Here is a 23736-nt window from a genome sequence, read left to right on the forward strand (position 1 = left end):
CTGGCAGCAGGAGCTGGGCCTTTATAGGAACATTAAACAATCTGGGGAAAACAATGCCTGTGTGGCAAGCTAATTACACATCTGAGCCAGTGCCAGCCCTGTCCCCTCCTCAAAACCCTGCATGGCTTTCCAAGCTCAGCTGCCGCGGAAAAGATGATTGATGTACAGATATTTTATCGGAAAAAGGGGCTGTTAGTAGTTAAAGCTTAGGAAGGGAGAGAGAAACAACTGGTTGGTACAGGAATAGTGTGGGAGGTTTTGGACAATTATCACTGTCCCTGTTCCCTGAAATGACTTCCTTGAAATTAAAAAGACCTTCCTGGTTCTCTGTTGCCTGCAGCAGGAGGAGCATAACTTTCCTGAGTTGAAAGCCCAGTAGTGGAGATAGTGTTATATAGCACTAGACAAAGGATTGGCTCCAGTCCATTAGACGCGCTCACTTAGTCCTGTTCGGTAACCCATGTGACTAGCCCTTAGTCCCTTGTTTGATCTTTTGTGTATGAGCATTGACACTGTCCTGTCAGCAGCTCCCAGACTCCATCATATCCCAGATTCCCTTATTCTGTCCCAGAATCTCCCTCCTGCCTGTGACATGCACGTGGTTGAATGATTTGTGTTATTTTGGAATTATGATGTGCATTTTTGATGATTTGAAAGGTGTTTTATCCCTGTGAGCTGCCTCGAGCTGTGGATTAAACAATGTCAATTCTACGTAATTTATGAAAATGTGTCACAACATTGTCACAGGATTTTCTAACCATTACTGTGTGATTTTTTCACTTGCCACACAAATTACCTGTGAGCCCAATCCTGTATTTGTCAAAAGACACCCATTATGCTTGTGCCTGGGGTGGCAAACGTTTACAGGCGGCAGGCAGGCTAAGATTTGCTGCCTTCCAGCTACCCTGTAAAAGACCCTTACAGGAAGTGAAGGTGTGAAAGCCTCAAAGCTGCCTAGGGATGGCAAAACCCTAAATCTGTCCCTGTGTGAACCTCTGCAGGAGACAGGGAGCTGTGCTTAGGCTGCTTTTGAAACAAAGAGTAAAGAAATCAGACAGAATCTCCCTTAGCTCCTCACGTCCTCTCACAGCCTTTGCCAGTGCAGAACACCAGCAACAAAACCAGTGCCTGAGATCAAAAACCTGGGCAATGGGGCACTGCAGAACGAAATGCATTTGGATTAGGGGATTTTGTGAGGGACTGAACTGGAAACTTCTAAGTTATTTATCTAAGATGAGATGCCATTCATAAGATGAGGGACCACTTATGTCTACCAGCTGAACAGGGCATTTTCAAACCATTGCGTTTAAAGATATAGTACAGTTGGAATCCAGAATGACTCTGGGATGAAGGTACTCAAGGCACTCTCTTGAATTCATATAGATGCAGCTTCTGCCAGGACGTCCCCCAGTCCCTGTCAGAAGAAGCAGGTCCCTCAGCCTAAGGCAGCACTGGTAGCACCTTTCTGCTCTGGCAGCTTCTCAGCACTTCTCCTGTAATTCAGGCTTTTGCCACTGGAGGGAGCTCCACTCACAATGCACTGACTGTTTTGGCGACAGAATTTCTAAACGTTTCTCCCTATGAACAAAATTAGAGGGAAATCTGTCCCTTGTCTGTACAAAATAAGGTCTTCTGATAGTCATTTTTTTTTTAGCTCCAAACCACCCAAATTAACCACAGAGAAACAAGAGCCAGACATAGTGAAGTACTTCAGAAGTGCTCTGGTCTTGAAACTCTCAGCATGCCTATCTGTCAATGCTATTGCTTTTTGGTCTTATTCCTAATAAGAATTGCCAGGCTGGGTCAGATCAAGGTCCATGGAGCTCAGCATTCTAATCCACGGTGGCAATTATTTACCTGTCAGATCCTCAATAGATCAGTTACTCACTTCTGGGGACAGCAATGGCTTTCTTTAGTTACCTGGCTAATAATGTGTTATAGACTTGTCTTCCAGGAACTTGCCCTAACCTCTTTTAAATCCTGCTATGCTAGTTGCATTAATTATATCCTCTTTTAACAGATTCTGGTTTGATAATGCATTGAGTGAAAAAATACTTTCTACAATCTGTTTTGAATCTGCTGGTTGTTAGTTTCATGGCATGTCCCCTTGTTTTATTATTTCAAAGGGTAAATAACAATCCTTTATTTATCCGTTCCACCCCCTCCTGATTTAATAAACTTTGTAATATGTCCCCTCTCAGCCGACTCTTTTTCCAAACACAGAAGACCTAGCCTGCATAGCCTCTATTCATAGAAGAGATGTTTAACCCCTATTATCATCGTCACCCTCCTCTGCATCTTTTCTAGTTCTGCTTTTTCTTTCTTCAGATGGGATGAGCAGAACTGCACACAATACTCAAGGTGCAGTTGCATCATGGCTTAATACAGAGACAATATACTTCTTGTTTTATTCTCTATTCCTTTCCTAATAATTCCTAGCATTCTATTTGCTTTTTTGACCACCACCGTTCTCTGAGCCAAGGATTTCAACATATTTTCCACAAGGACCCCAAGGTCCTTTTCCTGGGTAGAGACTCCTGATACAGAACACAGCATCACCTGCAGTTAGGATTATTTTCCCCTATGTGCGTCACTTTGCACTTTTCCACTTTAAATTTCATCTGCCATTTAGTTGCCCAGTTTCCAAGGTCCTTTGATAGTTCTTCCCAATCCACTGCTGTTTTAATATATTTGAATCATTTTGTGTCATCTGCAAATCTGCTCACCTCACTCATCGTTCCCTTTTCCAGATTGATTATGAATACGTTAAACAGCACAGGCATCGCCACTTCTTTGGCTGTGTGTATTGGATTGGTTATGATTTTGTATTTTTTAAATTAAAGATGTGCCATTGTATTCTGCCCATAAGCACAATTCTATAAACCCCTCCTTCCCTGAGTGCACCCCTGGGCTGTTTGTCCTGTCAGCATGTTTTACATGCCAATTTCATGCCTTTATGGCATCTTGCTGTGAATTACCTGGGAGTGACATGGAAGAAAGTTTGCAGGCTAACATGGGGATTAAATAAACACCCAGCATTTGTGACTGCTAAGTGGATTTCTCCCAAACGATTTGCTTCATGAATGGTGCTTGGGGTACAGAGTTGCAGTTACAGTCCCAGCAGGGATGCACTGACCCGGGCTGCTCTCCTCTCACCCTGCCAGGCTGCAGGTGAGGCTGCTGCTGAGTCTCTATGGCTGGCAGGGATGGAATTGCCTCCTGCAAGGAGGTGTTTTCAGGTCTGACATCGTAAGTTAAACTCACAAAGCCCAGAGCAGTCACCTTGACAAACTCTAAGGGGCTTATCTAAACGAAATGCAGAAAGGAAAAACCAGAACTGGACTAAAGATACGATGGCTATGCCAGGGATCATTCGCATAGGCATAGACTGTACAGCACGGCTCTAGTGCTGTGCACCAGTGAATATATTAATGTGCAATCATCGTTGCCCATGCTACACTTTGTGGCACTTTATGTGCATTTAGCTGGTTTCCAATCAAACAGTGATTCCCAAGGGAAAGGAATAGAAGAGGTGAAGAGAAGAGAAAGGAATGGAGAGAAGACAAAACAAAGGAAGAGCGAGGATGAGGGAGGGGAGGGGATGCGACCTATCTCAAACTACTTGTGCTTTCTCTCTTTAATGCTGAAGCATTTGTTGGCAGTGTTTGAATTTTGACCATTAACAACTGTAAGAATGATTATTTTGGGTGTATTCCTGGACCTTGGCCATGCAATTGGATTTAAGAAGATATATTTTACCACTTTGACTAACAGATTGCAAATATCCAGGCAGGGCCAGCTCTAGGACATTGTCTGTGGCGCCATTCTCAAATATTCTCCCCCTTCCTCCATACAATCTCTCCCAGCTTCTCCCTCTCTCCCTCCATACATTCTCTCCCCCCTCTCATTGTCCCTCCAGACATTTCCCTGCTGGTCCCCACCTCTAACACCATTCCTCCATCTTTTTCCCACCCCTCCTTCTCTCCAAGCATTCTCTCACTCTGACCTCATCCCCTTCCATCCAGGAATGTTCTTCCCCTTCCCTTCTTCAGACATTCTCTCTCCTCTCTCTCACTCCAGGCACTCTAGCCCCCTTCCCCCACCTTTCTCTCCTCCAGATATCAAGCCTCTCCCAGAGCAGGGAGAACCATTATGCTGATCAGGAGATCAAGAGCCGGAGAGGGTGCGGAAGAGATGGGCCTAAAACTAGTATACTTAATATACTTTAGAGCAGATTTTTAAATACATATGCATATTGTTTTAGTATTTCCATCTCATGTACCTAAGTGACAGGTAAATAAAGATCCTTTCTCTTTTCCCCATCCCCACTCAGCATCTCTGATTTTTCTCTCCCCCTTTAAGTCCCCTTTGTTCAGTATTCCTGTTTTCTCTCCCCTCCCCCACCTCTGCCCAACATCCTTGCTTTCTCTGCCTCCCCCCTTGTCCATTATCAGTTACTCTCGTCCTCCCATCCTGAGTATATCCCACATTCTCTCTTCCCCACCCCCACGTTTCTGGCAGCTCTGGGCTTTGTGCCACCTCCACAGCTAGTAGACACAGTGAAAGCAAACCTCTGTCTGTCCATCAGGCACCATTGTCTGTCCTCCTGTAGTGCATGCAGCCTCCCCGTCCCTGCCCACCCATTGTCTCTGGAAGGCTCTGCTCCCATGTTGTGGACAGACACACATTGATGTGATCCTGGGACCAAGGCAGACAGCAAATGAAAGCAGTGGAATAAGTTCTTATGTCCCATGGCCATGGGAGCACGTTGGCAATGGGCATTGCTGGTAGTGCTCGAGGCGCCTCTCACAGCGCCTGGATGCCCGCCCAGCTCAGCCTTCCCAAAAGCCATCACTGTAACCAGCTCCTGAATGAGATATCATGAATTTCCACAGCCTGCTGAGCAGTACCATTTTATGGTTACCAGAAGTATATGGTTGGCTACTAGCTCCAACATAAAGGGGTACATTTTAAAAGAGAGAGCGCGCGCGTACTTTTGTTCGCGCATCAGGTGCAAACAAAAATAAAATCCGGGGTCGGCGCGCGCAAGGGGGTGCACATTTGTGCAACTTGCGCGCTCCGAGCCCTGCGCGCGCTGCCCGTTCCACCCACCCCCCCCGCACCTTCCCCTCCCTTCCCCACCCTCCAGGCCCTATCTAGCCCCCCCCCACCTTTATCAGAAAAGTTACTACTGCCTCCGGGCAGTAGTAACTTACGTGCGCCGGCGCGGCAGGCCCCGACACAGGCCGCTGTGTCGGGGCAATCGGCCACACCCCAGGACCGCACACACGCCCCCGATCCAAAACCGCCTGGCCATGCCCCTGACCGCCCCTTTTTGCAAGCCCCGGGACTTATGCGCTTCCCTGGGCTTGCGCGCACCGCCAAGCCTATGCAAAATAGGCTCGGCGCGCGCAGGGGGCTTTTAAAAGGGTTACGTGCGTACCTTATGCGCGTACCCCTTTTAAAATCCGGCCCAAAATGAGTTCAAACATTGATTTTGCAAGTTTTCAGAGGGAAACATATGGGTAAGCACAATGATATAGCTGCCTACTAGGAAAATGTCTTAACCCAGCAATCCTTAGCTGATCACCTTATTTGGGGTCAGGAAGGAATTTTTTACACTACTGCTTAAGGTTAAGGAATTATTTTCCCTGGTAAATAATTTAGGGAGTCATTTTCTAAAAGGCTCGCACGCGAAAAGTCCCTTTTCATGTGCGATACCTAGATCGGGGCGGGTTCTGGGCGGCGTCAGCACCGGAAGGGGAGGAGTCAGGGCGGCACCGGGGCGGACGCCGTGATGACATCGCTGGCGGCAAAAAGGTAAGGACCCTTATTGCCATCAGTAACGCGCCGAATAGAACCATCTTTCACAGTGGCGCTATTGGTTTGCGAAAGCTGGCAGCGATAGCATTGCGGTGGTGTGATCGCTGCCGGCTTTCGCAGGCCCGCTCCCCACTTCGCCCCCTGCCCCCGGTACCGCGCAATTCACAGAGGCCTGCGCCGTTAGAAAATCTAGCCCTTAGTTTGTCTCATGAAGAGACCAGAGGAAATGGAAGTTCTAGACTGTGATAAATTCACCACCTTTATTTATTTTATTTTTTTTACATTTTATCAATCATTTCAAAATTAACAAAGCACAGGACTTTTCCAGTAACAAAGAGGATCCCAAAGCAAAGCATACAAAAATAAAAACATAAGAACACAATGGGGCAGATTTTCAAAGCCTACGCATGTAAATCCAGGTGGATTTACACGTGCCGAGCCTATTTTGCATAGGCCCGGCGACGCACACAAGCCCCGGGACGCCTGTAAGTCCCAGGACTCGGAAAAATTGGCGGGGCGTGGGCGCAGCGGGGTGGACCGCAGGCGGGGCATGGGCGTGGGCAGAGGCCTCTCCATTGCTGCTGGGCCCGGGGATCGCGCGCCGGCACTTGGCAGGCACTTGGCAGGCGCAACTAAGAAAATAAAGGTTAGGGGGGTTTCAGCTAGGGCTGGGGGGCGAGTTAGGTAGGGGAAGAGAGGGGAAGGTGAGGGGGACTGAAGGAAAGTTCCCTCCATACATTTGTGCGTGCGGGGTTGTGTGCACAAATGTACGCCCGCGCGTACCTCTTAAAATCCGGCCCAATATGTCCTTCCATACTAGGGATGAGAATCGTTTTTTAACGATTTAAATTATCGTCCGACATTTTTAATATCGTCATTAATCGTTAAAGAGTGCGATACAATAGAAATTCCCCCGATTTATCGTAAAAAAAATTGTTAATCGGGTTAGTGCGCACTAACAGGAAGTTAGTGCGCACTAACAGAAAATGGTACAATTTGACACTTTTCAGGTCAGTTAGGAATGAATATGTATTCCTATTGGCTGCCCTCTTATTTATTGATGTTACCAAGGTTCCCACTGAGGTGATGGTTTAATATATGGGGGATGGGAAATGGAAACGGTTGGTAGCTTGACAAAGGGAAGGGAAGGGGGAGGTGAAGGGCCAAGCAGTCCCACTCCCTGGTCTCTGAAGGACAGATCTCTTCAGAAAATCAGAGCTGCTGAATGCAGGGGCTGTCTCCCCCTTCACATCCCTCTCCCCCCCCCCCCCCCCACCCATTCACTGTGCTCAAGTTTGCAGTTCCTGTGTTAAACTAAACTTATTTTTTTTCACTAGAGTAGAATAAAATAAAATGAAGTACTTTGTGTATTAAACTAAAGAAACCCCTTACCCTTCCCCTGTTACTTGTAATTTCCATTGCTTTTGTTCCATGTAAACCGAGGTGATGTTTTGACTAACATCGGTATAGAAGACTTTTTAAATAAATAAATACATAAATAAATAAATAAAATGAAATTAAGTACTTCTCTATATTCTACTTTAGTGAAACAAAACATTTAATAAAGAAACTTGCAACCTGAGCTTCAAAACATTAACATACTATAGAAAAACTAAACAAAAAACTTTATTATTAATTTATTATATTTACAGTGGTTAAATTTAAAGAGCAGGCTGAGGCTAGACTGGCTACTGGCTAGTGGCTACTGCTGGCACTGTCACTGCTGCAGCCTGCTGGCACTTTTTTTCTCTTTCTGGCTAATGTGTGGTATATCTGGTAGCAAAATGGCCATGGGGGACAGCACCAAGCATGTGCGGCTTAGTGTGCACCTCTAGCTAATGAACATTTCCTCAAATGTTACTTTTAAACCATTAAGTAACAATTTTTTGATAGTGCGCACTTTTCTGAAAAACGATTTTTTTACAAAAAAATCATGCTGATCAGATTTTTTTCTCCCCCCAGCCACTAAAACGATCGGGCACACGATTCACATCCCTATTCCATACAGATATCCCCCCCCCCCCCCCAAAAAAAAGTAAACATTTGAAAAGGGAAGGAGAGAAAATAGGAGAGAAAAAAACCTCAATTATAAGAAAGACAATAGTGAAAGAAAAAAAGAAAGCTCCTGTTGTAACATAGCCAAGACTATTGGTTAGCTACGGGGGCAGGTGAAGAAGTTAATACCCTTCCAGCACCCATAACAGGAGAAAAGAAAAATTAACAATCCATGCAATATTTAACAAAGCATTTACAAGAGTAACGCAGAGTAAAAGAAGAGTCCAAAATCAATGGATCTTTCCTAAGAACCAACCCTGCCCCCTTCTTCTCGCCCCTGTAAGCCTATTTATAAGTTCTCACACTTTGACCATGAAAAGAAACATTTGCCCTCATTACTTTACTTAAATTAGAATCACTAACAAAAGAATCTAAAAGAGTTGCCCTCTCAATAAATTAGGGCCCAGAGTTTTCCAGGAATTCAGTTAAGATTTATCATAAGCAACCATTAGGAACACCTTGATCTGACTGAGTAGATGTATGGGAAGAAAATGGAAGAAACTATGTTTTATTTATTGAAGGAGTCGTCTCTGGTGGAATGTGTAGTACAGTTCAGAAGCAGCAGCAGCCGAGTCAGTCTCAAGTGTAAACCGCCCCCTGTAAGATGGGATTCCCTTCCGCTTTGTTTTAGGTGTCCTTAGCCAATAATTAAATGTGGGGCTTCTCTGATGCTGCTCACAAGGGGTCACCACCAGTTCCCTCTGATATTAGGTTTGTATAAAAAGGGGCTTGTACCCACCCAATCAAGCCTCCAGGTGGTAGGGAGAGAAAGCGGGAATGGGTATGTATATGTGTCAAAGAGGTAAAACAAACCAATTTATAACAGATATTCTATCAAATCTGAATTCATTTTATTATACAACTTTCACAATGTCCAAAGCTAATCCTTTTTTAAATCTTCAAACCAGTTCTTTAAAAGCTATGACTGAGAAAGTATCAGATAATTATTTATCTTTTTCATTATATATTAAATACATTCAAATACTGTTAATGGTATATATATATATATATATATATATATATATATATATATATATATAAAAGAAATTGAGTCTTTGTGCATCCTTTTTGTTTTTCAGATAAGCAAGATCCTTAGAATGTCACCTTGGTAAGTATGATACTCTTGTGTATTTCTGTCTTTACTTTTTCTTTCTGTCCGTTACTCTTTTATATTTCTCTGTATCTTTGTATTTAATTGTCTATCTGTTTTTTTTCTGGTCTGATGTGTTTTTCTCTTATCTGTGTGATGATGAGGTAGTGTGTGAGCACACTTATCTGTCTGCTATTGTTTTTTCTCTTCCTCTTCTTCTCTTCTTAGATTGATGCTTGTCCCTTTATCTTCTTCTTTTGCTACTACCCTAAAATAAACAAACACAAAAAGAGCCCCTACCTCCCTAACACCATCCTGTCTTCCGCAAGCTAGAATCAGTGAGTTCCCTAAGGTGGTATGTCCACGTCGTCTTGATGTGAACTGAAACTTAACTAAAGAATAAATAAATGTTGATTGTAATTTCCCTTTCTATCAACAAGGGCAGGTGCATATCCATGGTTGCATTCAATTACTCTTGGAAGCACTCAGGATTCTGCTGCCACTGATGAATATTTCTTTGTCCAAATATCCCCTTTATTCATCCTGAATAACTTCTTGTCATGAAGGGCTCTGACTTGCTAGAAACTCTTTACTTTGGTTACTTAATTTAACTTATAAGTAACCTTTATTTCTTAGCAGTCTCTCTTATCCTTGAAGAATGCTTTATTTCAGGGTTACTCTAAAACAATGTTTCTTCTCCTTGTGATGGTCATTTGCACAGTCTCGGCCTTCATTCATGCCGCAGCCTATCTTAGCTGACATTTGAATTCACGAGTCAGCAACATTAATTATCTCACATTTGTACCTTACTTTAACTGGTATTTATAATTAAATATTCAATTACATTCATTCACTTCATTCCCCACTGCCCTTGTCAATTTTTTTGTGATTTTTGCAACGTTCAGGGCCTTGGCGCCGAGCTACAGTAACATGTTCCTCTCCACATCAAATCTCACCAGGCTTCTCTTGCAGTTCTAAAGTGCCACCAGTCTTTCCATCTTAGTGAATCACTGCTTTTGCTGATGTCATGGGGAGAATAGTTCCTGTCACACACATTTTTTTTCATTAAATTAAGTTTAGAGCTTACATTTCTTAATTGGGCCTTCTGGCATTGCTATTTTTTAATTTTTATCACTTTTACTATGTGTGGTCTCTTTTCCAATTTTCTTGTTTCCCTGTGCTTTGACCTTCTCAGGTGATGCTGCTCTTGCACCATTACTTGATGTCAGGGTAGCCGTTGCCATGTTTCCCGGGATACAGCTTCGGTGCTTATGATGGTTGCAATGATGGTCCTAGTTTCTTCAGGTAACTTTGGGGCTAACCTTTGAGTCTAGGGGTGGCTAGACACTACCATTGTGGCAATTATTTAAATGTTAGTCCTTAACTCTGCTTTTAAAATATTTTTCTGTGCTTCAGTAACTTTTCTCTGATTTATTCACATTCAACACTGTCATTTTTTATTTTAAAAATCCTCTCATTACTTTCTATTTACTACAATATTCATGTCTCCAAATCTCTCACTTTCTTGGCAGGGGTACTCTAGGTCCTTTTTGGTGTTCACTATTGATATTCCCTGTGCTTTAGGGACTTTTTCAGTATTTTAAATTCCCAATCCATATATCCCAACTAGAATTACTTTTAAGAACTTCAATATTTCAATTTCAAAGACTGTTTGTAACCTGGGTGTTATCATTGATCCTGCCCTCTCGATGCAAGAACACATTAAATCCCTTACACAGGCTTCATTCTATAAACTTCGATTACCTGAAACCTCTGTTAGACCCTGCCGACTTTTGCATTGTCCTTCAGTCTCCTCTTTTCCAGTAGACTATTGTAATTCTCTATTCCTGGGTCTTCTAGCCTGCAGAATTCAGCAGCCCGATTGTTGACTGGTTCACCCAGTACTACATTTGCTACATTGCTTACCTATTACATTCTGTACCCATTATAACCTGGCAATCACCATTCACAACCTCCTCTATATTATCACCTCTCCACGGATCACTGCTGTTTTAGAAATACTTACCCCAGCAAGATTATTAAGATTATCTAGTCAGGGCTTACTGGATATTCCTTCCCCTAAAACTGCACATTTGGAGGAAATTAGAGAACAAACTTTCTCGATAGCAAGATCCTTATTCTGGAACTCTCTTCCAATTGAAATCAGACTACTAAAAGAGCCCAAATTATTCAAAAAGGCATTACAAACATTTCTATGCCAAAGAGCCTATTCTTGATATTTATTTCACCTTAATATTTCTGTCTGCTATACCCCTGTCTTTGTTATGCATGACTGTATGAGGTTTTTTTAAATTATTGATTTTTAAATTATGCATGTATTTTGTACTCCACCCAGATCGTAGGAAGGGCAGGCAACAAATACTTTAAAATAAATAAATTAATTAATCCTGGTTTCAATTGGAATTGATTTCACTTTTAAACAACACTTTGGGGGGTCAGGAGGTGGTTTTGGTCAGGTGGTCAGGGGCCATTAACCTGACCACCATCTTTGTTTTCTTTAAATTTAATTTTCTTTTTTTCTTTTAATGCATATCCCTTCCCCTAGAACTGAGGGTACCTGCTGACGTCATCAATGACTGTCAACAATGGGACTGCGACCTTCCTAGCTTAGTCATATCAGGGGCTTTCCTTAGGCCCTCCAACACTAATCATTGCTTTTTTTTTAGTTTTCTTCAAAACCACGGCAGCGCTTCAGGGTGCTTATCTGATGACGTGGCAGGACGCTGGCAGCCGCAGTGTCTCTGCTTATCAAACCTAGCTGACTTCTTTCTTTCCCCAGATCCCGAGCAAGGTCGCACCTGGCAGCTGCAACAGCCTGACCCCACCGATGCCCCAGAGTTCATCACCTCAGCGGTGCACAACCATCACTCGGGCCTCATCTCCAAAGCTGCTTCGGCGCGACACAACAGTGTGGCCCCACCAGTCCCGGAGCCTGCCCTCTGACTCCTTCAGTGCCCCCTCCTTCTCCCTGTAGCACCCAAGCCCCAGCGCATTCGGGCAGGAAGGTTGGGATCCCTTAATGGGCTGTTCTTTCTTCTCATGTCAGGGCTGCTTTCTGCTGCCTAAATCAGCAGCTTAACCAGTCAACATCAGTCACTCCAGCCTTCCTGTCACCTTCCGCTCGGCTATTCTGACAGGCCAATGCAGTCCTACTCTCTCTGTGGCACATTATTGGGACTCAGGTAATTGTAAAATTTATTTATTATAAATTATTTTTCAACAACCTTTTTCACAAGGACCATAGAATATCAGCAGTGCGGGGAGACACATTAGGAGCTTGCAACAATGACAAGGAAGAAGCCAATGCCTCTTCAGCCCCCTCCCATGCAGACACTGGAACCACATCATCAGCCAGCGCCACTGCAGCCTCCCAGGAGGGGTTGTGCCAATCTGCCGGTGGGAGACCTTGATCTGAGGAGCTGAGGGAAACCTTCTCTCCTGGCTGGGCTGATGCCAGGCTCAACCACAGGGACTTCATCACCAGGAAACCAGGAGCTGTGGAGATGAAAGTGATAATCGTTTGCTGGGCTGAAAGGTGACTACACTTCTAGAGAACTGCACACATCATAATAATGTTCAGTTCTACAAAAATATTTATTCATGTACATATAATGAACTCCTATCTAGACAAATAAATACTGCCTATCCCATACACACCTGTCACATCCACGCACATCCAATCATTTAAAACAATCCAATATAATAATCCCCAAATACAAAAGTTCCCCCTGATTTTTTAATCAAAAGCTGCAGTGAGCCATTACCCAACAAGACAGTTATTCATACAATGTTGTCATCACGTGTTAACAATATATAGTATATTGCTACACTTTCTTAAACCAAACTGATACTCAATTGCTCTCACTAATAACAATAATAACTTGAATAATGATACATTGTAGCTCCCGCTGGTAATGATGTCAAATCAAATTCATTTTCTTATGTCTCCATAATATATACATGAATGCCATGTATTAATCCGATCTAGTATTCTTCACAAATTCATCCGATTGCACAAACCACGTTACACCGGAAATGACGAACTAGCCAACGTATTCCAATGTCTAGGATGCGAAAGGGGCCCTACCGATCTTTTATTGCACATGGTTAATACATGGCATTCATATATATATTATGGAGACAGATAAGAAAATGAATTTGATTTGACATCGTTACCAGTGGGAGCTACAATGTATCATTATTCAAGTTATTATTGGTATTAGTGAGAGTAATTGAGTATCAGTTTGGTAAAAGAAAGAGTAGCAATCTATATAAATAAAAATGTAAATGTTCGTTTGTTCAAAATCTTAAATCTCCGAAAGTTCTTCACCGATTGCTTTGAAATTTTGACACAACGTTGCATTCCAATATGCACGAGTTTTTATATACCTATATTATATAGATGTCACACCTGTGACAGGTAAAAACTTGCTTTTTTGGAAAAACAGCGCCATCTGTTGGACGTACAAGCAACACACGCTATCTACAATATAAATGGGCTCTGACCCTCGGCCCACAAATGCGCAGTAGAGAGCAGCTTTACCACGCATGTGCGGACCATTGAGCTCTGCGCTATGTGCTGGGTGTCACAGAGGGGAGGAGGAAAGGGCAAATGAGTCGCCGCTCCGAGAAATGGCTCAGCCCGTTCCTCCCCCGCTGGGGAAGGGGGGCGGGAGTAGGGACTGCTGGACAGTTACACACAGGAGGAGGAAAGGGTAGAAGAGTCGCCGAGCCAGTCTGTCCACCGCCGCGCATTGGGGGAGGGAGTTGGGAAGGCCGGAGCAAAGCAAATGCAGTAGAAAGCGGCTGTGAAGAGATCACAAGCAGCTGCAGCCAAAGCAGCCAAAGCACAAAGAGCTGAACAGAAAACAGCTTGCCCTCCTCCCCCACCCCTTGAGTCCTTCAGATAAGGAGAAGCCAAGTAAATATCCCGCAACTACGGGGAGGGGGAAGGCAGTGCTGTCAGCCCGCCCGTGGGTCTCAGCCACCACGGGAAGAGTTTACATGGGCATCGCTCCACCCCCACTCCCAGCAAAGCACCGTGATGAAAGTGAAAGCCAGAGCCCTGCTCCCTCCTCCCTCTCAAGCCCCCAATCGGATTTCTTAAAGGCACAGGTCTGCCAGAAAGAGCAAAGTCAGCTAGGCAACATGTCCCAAATCTGTTGCAGTGCCTGCCGCCTGCCCTTTGCGAGGGGGGGGAATGGAGTGTTTTCCTCTCTCTCCCAGACACAACTGGTGTGGGAACTTTGCAAGCGCTTGTGAGTGCAGAGCAAAGACTTAGGTGGGGAGGGGACAAAAATCCCACCTTTTTTAACTGTGTGAGAGAGAAGTGTGGTAATGTGCGCTGAAGGCGAGTGTGAGTGCCAGAGAGGGAGGGAGACTATGTGAGGGATTGTGTATGTGTGTGAGAGGGATTGGGCGTGCGTGTGTGAGGGACAGAGGGAGAGTGTATGTGCAAGAGAGAGAGAGGAAGCCTATGTAGGGGGCTGTATGAGAGAGAGATTCTCTACCCCCCACCCCCCAGCTCTCCACTTATAGGTTACAGTGGAAGGGGTTCAGTGTAGAGGGGAATGGGAGAGCAAAGGAGTTGGGGCCTGTAAGGATAGAGTGAAAGGGGTCTGAACCTGTCCCTCCGCCACCGGGGAAGGGGGGAGGGAGTTGGGATGGCAGGACTATTACGCCTAGCGAGATCCCCCTCAGCCCCCGGTGCAGCTCCTACCACCGCCGCCACCTCTGGCCCTTCGTGGTGCTGGGGGGGGAGGGAGCGGAGCAGAGCAAAGATGTAGGAGGAGAGGGGACAAAAGTCTCGCCTGTTTTAATGGGCTTAACGGCTTGGACTAAATATTTTACGATTCCATTTCAATGTTTCTGATTGCATTGTTAAATTGAATTTTCATAGATTTCGATTTATTTTCATTTTGATTTAATTATTTCGTGTGACATTGCGTTGGAATTGAGCTGTGTCGTTTACCATAACATTCATTTAGTGAGTATAGTTTATGTTTTTTCTTTTTTCATTCTTTTTCATTTCTAGAATTATGCGGTTTACATCTAGGCACGGATTGCTTCTCACATGGACAATTATATGTTGCGTGTTCTAGAGTCAGCAAACCTGACAATCTCTATATCTGCACAAACAATGGAACAACAAAAAATGTTGTATACCCACAAGCATTGTGAAAGTAACCATATTTGAAACATGCGCTTTATCTTTTCTTTCTTTTCCATTTAACCAGACTGAGCCACAGCAACGCGTGGCCAGGAACAGCTAGTATATATATATATATATATATATATATTTTGTTAACACATGATGACAACATTGTATGAATAACTGTCTTGTTGGGACGCGCGTAAGTCCTGGGGTTTTTTAAAAGGGGCAGGAGGGGGTGTGTCGGGGGCGTGGCCGAACGACGCGGCGTTTCGGGGGCGTGATGCGGCGTTTTGAGGGCGGCGATGCGGGCGTGGTTTCGGCCAGGGGGCGTTACGGGGGCGTGGCCGCGGCCTCCGGACCAGCCCCTGGGACCGGAACACGGACGGGGCAGCCGGCCGACACGCGCAGATTTACATCTGCTTTTCGCAGTCGTAAATCGTGCGATAAAGGTAAGGGGGGTTTAAATAGGGCCGGGGGGGTGGGTAAGGTGGGGGGAGGGCGAAGGAAAGTTCCCTCTGAGGCCGCTCCGAAATCGGAGTGGCCTCGGAGAGAACAGGTAGCGCGTGCTGGGCTCGGCGCGCGCAGGTTGCACAAATGTGCACCCCCTTGCGCGCGCCGACCCCGGATTTTATAAGATACGCGCGGCTACGCGCGTATCTTATAAAATCCAGTGTACATTTGTTTGCACCTGGTGCACAAACAAAAGTATGCGATCGAGCAATTTTTAAAAATCTACCCGTTAGGGCGCAAAGCAATACATTTTTTCCTTCGCATTTGCGTTGGTTTTGCCAAATCTGGAAAGATACGAACCTGACCTCCCAAAAAAGAAGTATTCAAATTTTTAAAATAATTCTTCATTATTAATCCAACATCATTTTCTGCATAGAGAGTCACAAACAAGGCAGACCTCTCTATTATTTCCATTGTAGATGTCTCTAAGAAATTGGACAGATTTTCCATATCTATCCCTATACCAGGTAATATTGAAGTACTCCTTTGTTTTAAGAAGAATATTTTTTAACAGAAGGAACATTATCAGGAGGTATCTTTAGAATCTCAATAACAAACTTTTTAAAAATCTGAAAAGGCAACTCTCCCATAACCTTAGGAAAGTTAAGGAGCCTTAAGTTTAAGTGCCTTAGATAGTTTTCTACCAACTCCAGTCTTCTCAAGGACGATAGTCTCTCATTCACAGAAACTGCACTTAAATCTTGTAGTTTTTTCACTTCAGCAGTTACCTTTGTTAAGACATTTGCTTGATTCATCTGGTCAGTTTCAATCTTATTTATTCTTTTGGAAACCTCCTCCAGTTTGTAGGCCTGTTCGTCGAGTTTCACGGCATTCCCTGCTACCAAATCCCAAAGGGCATCGAGTGTAACAGTCACCGATTTTGTAATTCTCTGTGGGGTAAACGGAGCAGCCAGCTCAGATGTCCCCTCACCGCTGGCTTCACTCACCACCACTCTCGCAGCCCCAGCAGAAGCAGGAGCCCAAGCTGCCCCCCCCCCCCCCCTCTGAAACGACTCTGGGCTTGCCTCCCGACTGAGCATGCCCGAAGGAGGTTTCCGACGGCGTCTCAGCAGGCGCAGAGTCAGACAGTAGAGCTGCTTGAGCCGGCGTTTTGGGATCCGGAGGCGTCAGAGATAGTTCCCCGGGTGAGTATGGAGCTCCTTTCCCTTCCTCACCAATGGGGCTAGACGTCCTCGTTCCTGGTGTTGAGGTCGCATATTGAGATATCAACCGTTGCCCCTCGAGATTCTCCGGAATGGGAGGATAAATCCGGATTTTCCCCTTCCTCTTATGTGACATTAGTATTCTCGAAGAGAAAAGAAATCGCAGAAAACAGTGAAGATGGGGGCTGCGGAGCAAATCAATATAAGTCCACTCCCGCGGCCATCTTGATTCCTCAATATCACATTTCTCGACAAGTTTTTAAAGATGTGAATAGTAAAATAAACATGACACACTGTAACCAAAAAAAGAGAGTTTATGGAAAATATTAGTAGTTAGCAATAAATATGTTGATAAATTCTAAAATATTCACTTCTCAAAGTGAATGTTTAAAAACATGAAATAATAAATGCAATACAATATCATAAAATCAAACAATCTGCAAAGCAAAAAATGTTTTAAAATGTGTACACTACTCTGATATGGCCATGATTTGTTTCAGTAAACACCTGAATTAAGGAAATATAACATTGAAAAATAAAAATAAGACATTGAAGGGTAAATTTTCAAAACCTTACTCATGTAAATCCCGGGTTTACAATTTTCAAAGGGTGCCGGCAGGGTACCGGTGTGCACAACCTGCTCCTGTCCCGAGGCAGGAGCAAATGGTAAGACAAGGATTTGGGGGGGGGGGGGGGGGGGGGGGTAGAATAGGGCTAGGGGGCGGGAAGGTTAGCGGAAGGGGTAAGAAGGTTCGAATAGGGGGTAGGGAAGTTCCCTCCCAGGCCGCTCCTAAATTGGAGCAGACTAGGAGGGAACTGCGGAAGGTTGTGGGTGTCGGCGCACCCCCTTGCATGTGCCAACCCCCGATTTTATAACATGTGCGCATAGGCGCGTGCATGTATAAAATCGCGTCTATGTATGCACGCAAGTTTTTAAAATCATATCACTGAATGAATCACAGTACCAATAAATGTGATCGCATACCAAGAATATGCACAGACAAATGTTCTCCCCATCAATGGGGATCAACTTGTTTTGGTCTTCTAATTGTGATTCTTATGTGATATGTATAAATTGCACCTAGGTAGCTCCAGTCAGTATCTTTTTCTAGATGCAAACTTTCAATTTCCAGTGCTCAAATAAAAACACTGAGAGGAACTGGCAGCCCAATAGGATCCTTTTAGAAATTGTTTGTTGATTAAATTAATATGACCCGTATGTATGTTGCACTTTATGTCTTTGACTTCATTTGGAAGACATGAATAGATGTTCCAATTTTGAAATTCCGCTAGAATGAAATTTGGATCCTTCTGTCCAGGAACTCATTATCCAGATTAGGGGTGACCAATTCTGGTCCTGAAGAGCTACACACAGGTCTGGTTTTCAGGATATCCACGATGAATATGCATAGGATATATTTGCAAACAGCTTTATCTCATGAATATTCATCGTGGATATCCTGAAAACTAGACCTGTTTCTGACTCGTGAAGACGGATATTGGCCACCCCTAGATGATTATCAGTGCTTGATCTAGATTATAAGAACATAAGAACATGCCATACTGGGTCAGACCAAGGGTCCATCAAGCCCAGCATCCTGTTTCCAACAGTGGCCAATCCAGGCCATAAGAACCTGGCAAGTAACCAAAAACATCTGAACTCAAATGAGAAGGAATATACACAGATGTATATTTGTCATCTAATACAATGAAAAATGTAATAAGAAACCTTGTTTTGTTTCATTTCATTAGAAAATGAAATTTTATCCTCCATTCATTTTGGAAACTAAGAACATAAGAAAATGCCATACTGGGTCAGACCAAGGGTCCATCAAGCCCAGCATCCTGTTTCCAACAGTGGCCAATCCAGGCCATAAGAACCTGGCAAGTACCCAAAAACTAAGGGGTAGATTTTCAAAGGGGTACACGCCAACTCCACCCTGCGCGCGCCGAGCGCAAGCCCCGGGACACGCATAAATCCCGGGGGGCGTGCCGCGAGTGACACGGCGCTTCGGGGGCGGGCCCGGGAGCATGGCGCAGGCCCGGGGGCGTGGTCGAGGCCTCCGGACCAGCCCCCGGGTCGGGTGACGGCGCGCGCAGATTTATGCCTGCTTTCCGCAGGCGTAAATCTGCCAACAAAGGTAGGGTGTGTTTAGATAGGGCCGGGGGGGTGGGTTAGGTAGGGGAAGGGAGGGGAAGGTGAGGGGAGGCAGAAGAAAAGTTCCCTCTGAGGCCGCTCCGATTTCGGAGCGGCCTCGGAGGGAACAGGCAGCTCGCGCTGGGCTCGGCACGCGCAGGTTGCACAAATGTGCACCCCTTGCACGCGCTGACCCCAGATTTTATAAGATGCGCGCGGCTACGCGCGTATCTTATAAAATCCAGCATACTTTTGTTCACGCCTGGTGCACGAACAAAAGTACGCGCTCGCGCAAAATTATAAAATCTACCCCTAAGTCTATTCCATGTTACCATTGCTAATGGCAGTGGCTATTCTCTAAGTGAACTTAATAGCAGGTAATGGACTTCTCCTCCAAGAACTTATCCAATCCTTTTTTAAACACAGCTATATTAACTGCACTAACCACATCCTCTGGCAACAAATTCCAGAGTTTAATTGTGCGTTGAGTAAAAAAAGAACTTTCTCCGATTAGTTTTAAATGTGCCCCATGCTAACTTCATGGAGTGCCCACTAGTCTTTCTACTATCCGAAAGAGTAAATAACCAATTCACATCTACCTGTTCTCTGTACCTTCTCCATCGCAATTATATCTTTTTTGAGATGCGGCGACCAGAATTGTACACAGTATTCAAGGTGCAGTCTCACCATGGAGCGATACAGAGGCATTATGACATTTTCCATTTTATTCACCATTCCCTTTCTAATAATTCCCAACATTCTGTCTGCTTTTTTGACTGCCGCAGCACACTGAACCGACGATTTCAATGTGTTATCCACTATGACACCTAGATCTCTTTCTTGAGTTGTAGCACCTAATATGGAACCCAACATTGTGTAATTATAGCATGGGTTATTTTTCCCTATATGCATCACCTTGCACTTATCCACATTAAATTTCATCTGCCATTTGGATGCCCAATTTTCCAGTCTCACAAGGTCTTCCTGCAATTTATAACAATCTGCTTGTGATTTAACTACTCTGAACAATTTTGTGTCATCTGCAAATTTGATTATCTCACTCGTCGTATTTCTTTCCAGATCTTTTATAAATATATTGAAAAGTAAGGGTCCCAATACAGATCCCTGAGGCACTCCAGTGTCCACTCCCTTCCACTGAGAAAATTGTCCATTTAATCCTACTCTCTGTTTCCTGTCTTTTAGCCAGTTTGCAATCCACGAAAGGACATCGCCACTTATCCCATGACGTTTTACTTTTCCTAGAAGCCTCTCATGAGGAACTTTGTCAAATGCCTTCTGAAAATCTAAGTATACTACATCTACCAGTTCACCTTTATCCACATGTTTATTAACTCCTTCAAAAAAGTGAAGCAGATTTGTGAGGCAAGACTTGCCCTGGGTAAAGCCATGCTGACTTTGTTCCATTAAACCATGTCTTTCTATATGTTCTGTGATTTTGATGTTTAGAACACTTTCCACTATTTTTCCTGGCACTGATGTCAGGCTAACCGGTCTGTAGTTTCCAGGATCGCCCATGGACCCCTTTTTAAATATTGGGGTTACATTTGCTATCCTCCAGTCTTCAGGTACAATGGATGATTTTAGGTTACAAATTTTTACTAATAGGTCTGAAATTTCATTTTTTAGTTCCTTCAGAACTCTGGCGTGTATACCATCCGGTCCAGGTGATTTACTACTCTTCAGTTTGTCAATTAGGCCTACCACATCTTCTAGGTTCACCGTGATTTGATTCAGTCCATCTGAGTCATTACCCATGAAAACCTCCATTACGGGTACCTCCCCAACATCCTCTTCAGTAAATACCGAAGCAAAGAAATCATTTAATCTTTCCGCGATGGCCTTATCTTCTCTAAGTGCCCCTTTAACCCCTCGATCATCTAACGGTCCAACTGACTCCCTCACAGGCTTTCTGCTTCGGATATATTTTTAAAAGTTTTTACTGTGAGTTTTTGCCTCTACAGCCAACTTCTTTTCAAATTCTCTCTTAGCCTGTCTTATCAATGTCTTACATTTAACTTGCCAACGTTTATGCTTTATATTATTTTCTTCTGTTGGATCCTTCTTCCAATTATTGAAGGAAGATCTTTTGGCTAAAATAGCTTCTTTCACCTCCCCTTTTAACCATGCCAGTAATTGTTTTGCCTTCTTTCCACCTTAATGTGTGGAATACATCTGGACTGTGCTTCTAGAACAATGACCACGCCTCTTGGACATTTTTTACTTTTGTAGCTGCTCCTTTCAGTTTTTTTCTAACAATTTTTCTCATTTTATCAAGGTTTCCCTTTTGAAAATTTAGCACGAGAGCCTTGGATTTGCACACTGTTCCTCTTCCAGTCATTAAATCAAATTTGATTATATTATGATCACTATTGCCAAGCGGCCCCACCACCGTTACCTCTCTCACCAAGTCCTGTGCTCCACTGAGAATTAGATCTAAAATTGCTCCCTCTCTCATCGGTTCCTGAACCAATTGCTCCATAAAGCTATCATTTATTCCATCCAGGAACATTATCTCTCTAGCGTGTCCCGATGATACATAACCTTCCTCTATACCGGTATTTAAAAGTTGATCACCCCCACCCCTCTATGTCTATGCACCCATCTTAGTGTCTCTTACCCCTTCCACAGGGTTCCATCATCAATGGCTGTACAACAAATGGCTCTGGCCTCAGGCCTTGTGAGTGTCATTTTGAAAAAGGGATCCAATGGAGCAGGAGTAACTGGGGATTGTTCCTGCCCAATTTGAGCTTTTGGAGCCCTGAGAATGGGGTCAGAGATATCTAGGGGGGGGGGGGGCATGAGGCATGAGGGATTAATTCAGTTTTTAAAAGTTGATATCATGGGGGGGGGAAGGTTTCAGTGTGATAACCTTTTGTTTGCTTATGGATTTTGCTTTGTTTTCTTTTCTCTTTGTTGCTTATTTTGTTTCTAATAAATAACAAAATAAACATAAAATGAAATGAGCAAGAAATAAAAAAAGAAATGAAACAATTATTTCTGTGCATACCTCCATTAGAGAGCTAGTTGATGATCTGTGAATGTTGCCTCTTGATATGGGAGTACCTGGTATTTTTTGTCTCTGCTATTCTTTGTGTGACTGTTACAGGAGGGAGAATGGAACATGAGAGCATGGGTGAGAGCAGTTGGAGGGCGAGGCCGAGGCTGATCCTGGACCAGAACAGCTGTGGAGTTGGAATGTTAGGAAACTGAGCTAGAACATTTCAGAAATGTTTATTGTCCAAAAACATGTATTTCATTCTCTCCAAAATCACTGGCATCAACATAATCGCCTCCATGGAAGATGTGAGAAAGTGGAACGCCACCAATGGAATATGCCCAGAGCCAATCCAACAAATGATGCTGTCCAAAGCAGCAGAGTCCATGAACCAGGGGTGGGTCTGGAGAAAAAAGGAAAGTTTGTTCCTCTGTTGACAACACTGGATTATTTTGCCTGGATTCTGTGCTGAGTGCATTGTACGCACTGAGCCATGAGTCCAAATCTTGATATTTCAGTTTGTAATCATATGACTTCTTGTTTTATTTTTGTGTTGTATAATATTGTTACAGAATTATATTTCTTGAATGTTATTTTCAATTGTACATCACTTGTGATATTTTATTTGTTTGTTGCACTCTGCCAGGAGCATTTTCTGAATGATACAGCAGGTAAAAAGTTGAAATAAATAAATACCAACTGTTCACTTTTAAAAATAAACATCCAGGTTGTAGCTAAATTGATTTTGCCCTAAATTTCTGGGAAGGCACTTCTATTTGTATGAGTGAAGTACATCGCTAATGGTATTGGTAGTCTATTTTAATAGACCCATTTTCAATATAATTTTAAAACAGTTTACAAAGAAAATTAATAAAAACTGATAGTATGCTAAAATATTTACATTGTTAAAATAGTAAAATAAAAACACAATAGGACAAAAGTACCCTTAAAACATTACAACCAGCATAAAAGAATTGTAGCAAATTATAAATGAGTAATAAATTAATTATTTTTCTTTGCAATAAAAAGCAACCTATTTTGGGGTTTCACATCTTGCCTGTTTCTTTGTTAGTGTGTGTGTGTGTGTGTGTGTGTGTGTGTTTCTTTCATTACTTGATAACCTGCCCAACAAGAATAAATATGTAAAGTTAGGTGAATCTATTGATATGAAGTTGGTACTTTAAAAAAGGTATACTTACAGAAAGCAAAGAGAGATTCTCTTTCTCACTCATGAAACAGATTCAGGAGGGGAAACAGACAGAAATCAGTGAAGAAAGAAGCTCACATAAGGTTGCCATTTCTAGTATTGGAAAAAGCCATGCATCCGGTGGTATTGAGGCAGCCCTGGCTTCAAGACCATATGCCACAATTTAATTGGGCCACATTGGAACTGTCCCGGTGGGGGCCAGACTGTCATGGTCGGTGCCTCGCGGAAGGTTTGCCGCTCATTTGCATGCCCACTACACCATCATTACCTGGCTTGCCTCCACAATATGCCTCCTTCCAGAATGTTTTCTCAAAGCAAGCAGCTGATGTACTTCCACCACACAGAGTATTTGACTGCGTCATAGATCTGAAGCCTAATTCAGAACCTCCCAAAGGAAGAGTTCATCCTCTTTCAGTAGCCTCGGCGTTTCCAGCTCAGCATGGGCGTTCCAGTCCGCCATCCTCAGTCCCAGGTCCTCCTAAGGCTTGCACGCGCACATTGCCTACGCTCAAATACACGTCATGGCGGGAACCTCGGGGGCGTCCCCACCGCATGATGTC

General features: G+C 43.7%; 1 long non-coding RNA gene across 1 annotated transcript in view; it reads left to right on the plus strand.

Annotated features, from left to right (window-relative positions):
* Window positions 1–22944, plus strand: part of LOC115080042 — a 52351-nt gene extending 29407 nt beyond the window's left edge. The window contains exons 2-4 of the long non-coding RNA XR_003853496.1: window positions 8958–8986; window positions 10164–10273; window positions 22081–22944. This is a non-coding gene — a long non-coding RNA (uncharacterized LOC115080042). The remainder of the gene's footprint in view (window positions 1–8957; window positions 8987–10163; window positions 10274–22080) is intronic.
* Window positions 22945–23736: the final 792 nt, after the last annotated feature.

Source organism: Rhinatrema bivittatum, chromosome 18, assembly GCF_901001135.1.
Source record: "Rhinatrema bivittatum chromosome 18, aRhiBiv1.1, whole genome shotgun sequence".
NCBI classification, from domain to species: Eukaryota; Metazoa; Chordata; class Amphibia; order Gymnophiona; family Rhinatrematidae; genus Rhinatrema; species Rhinatrema bivittatum.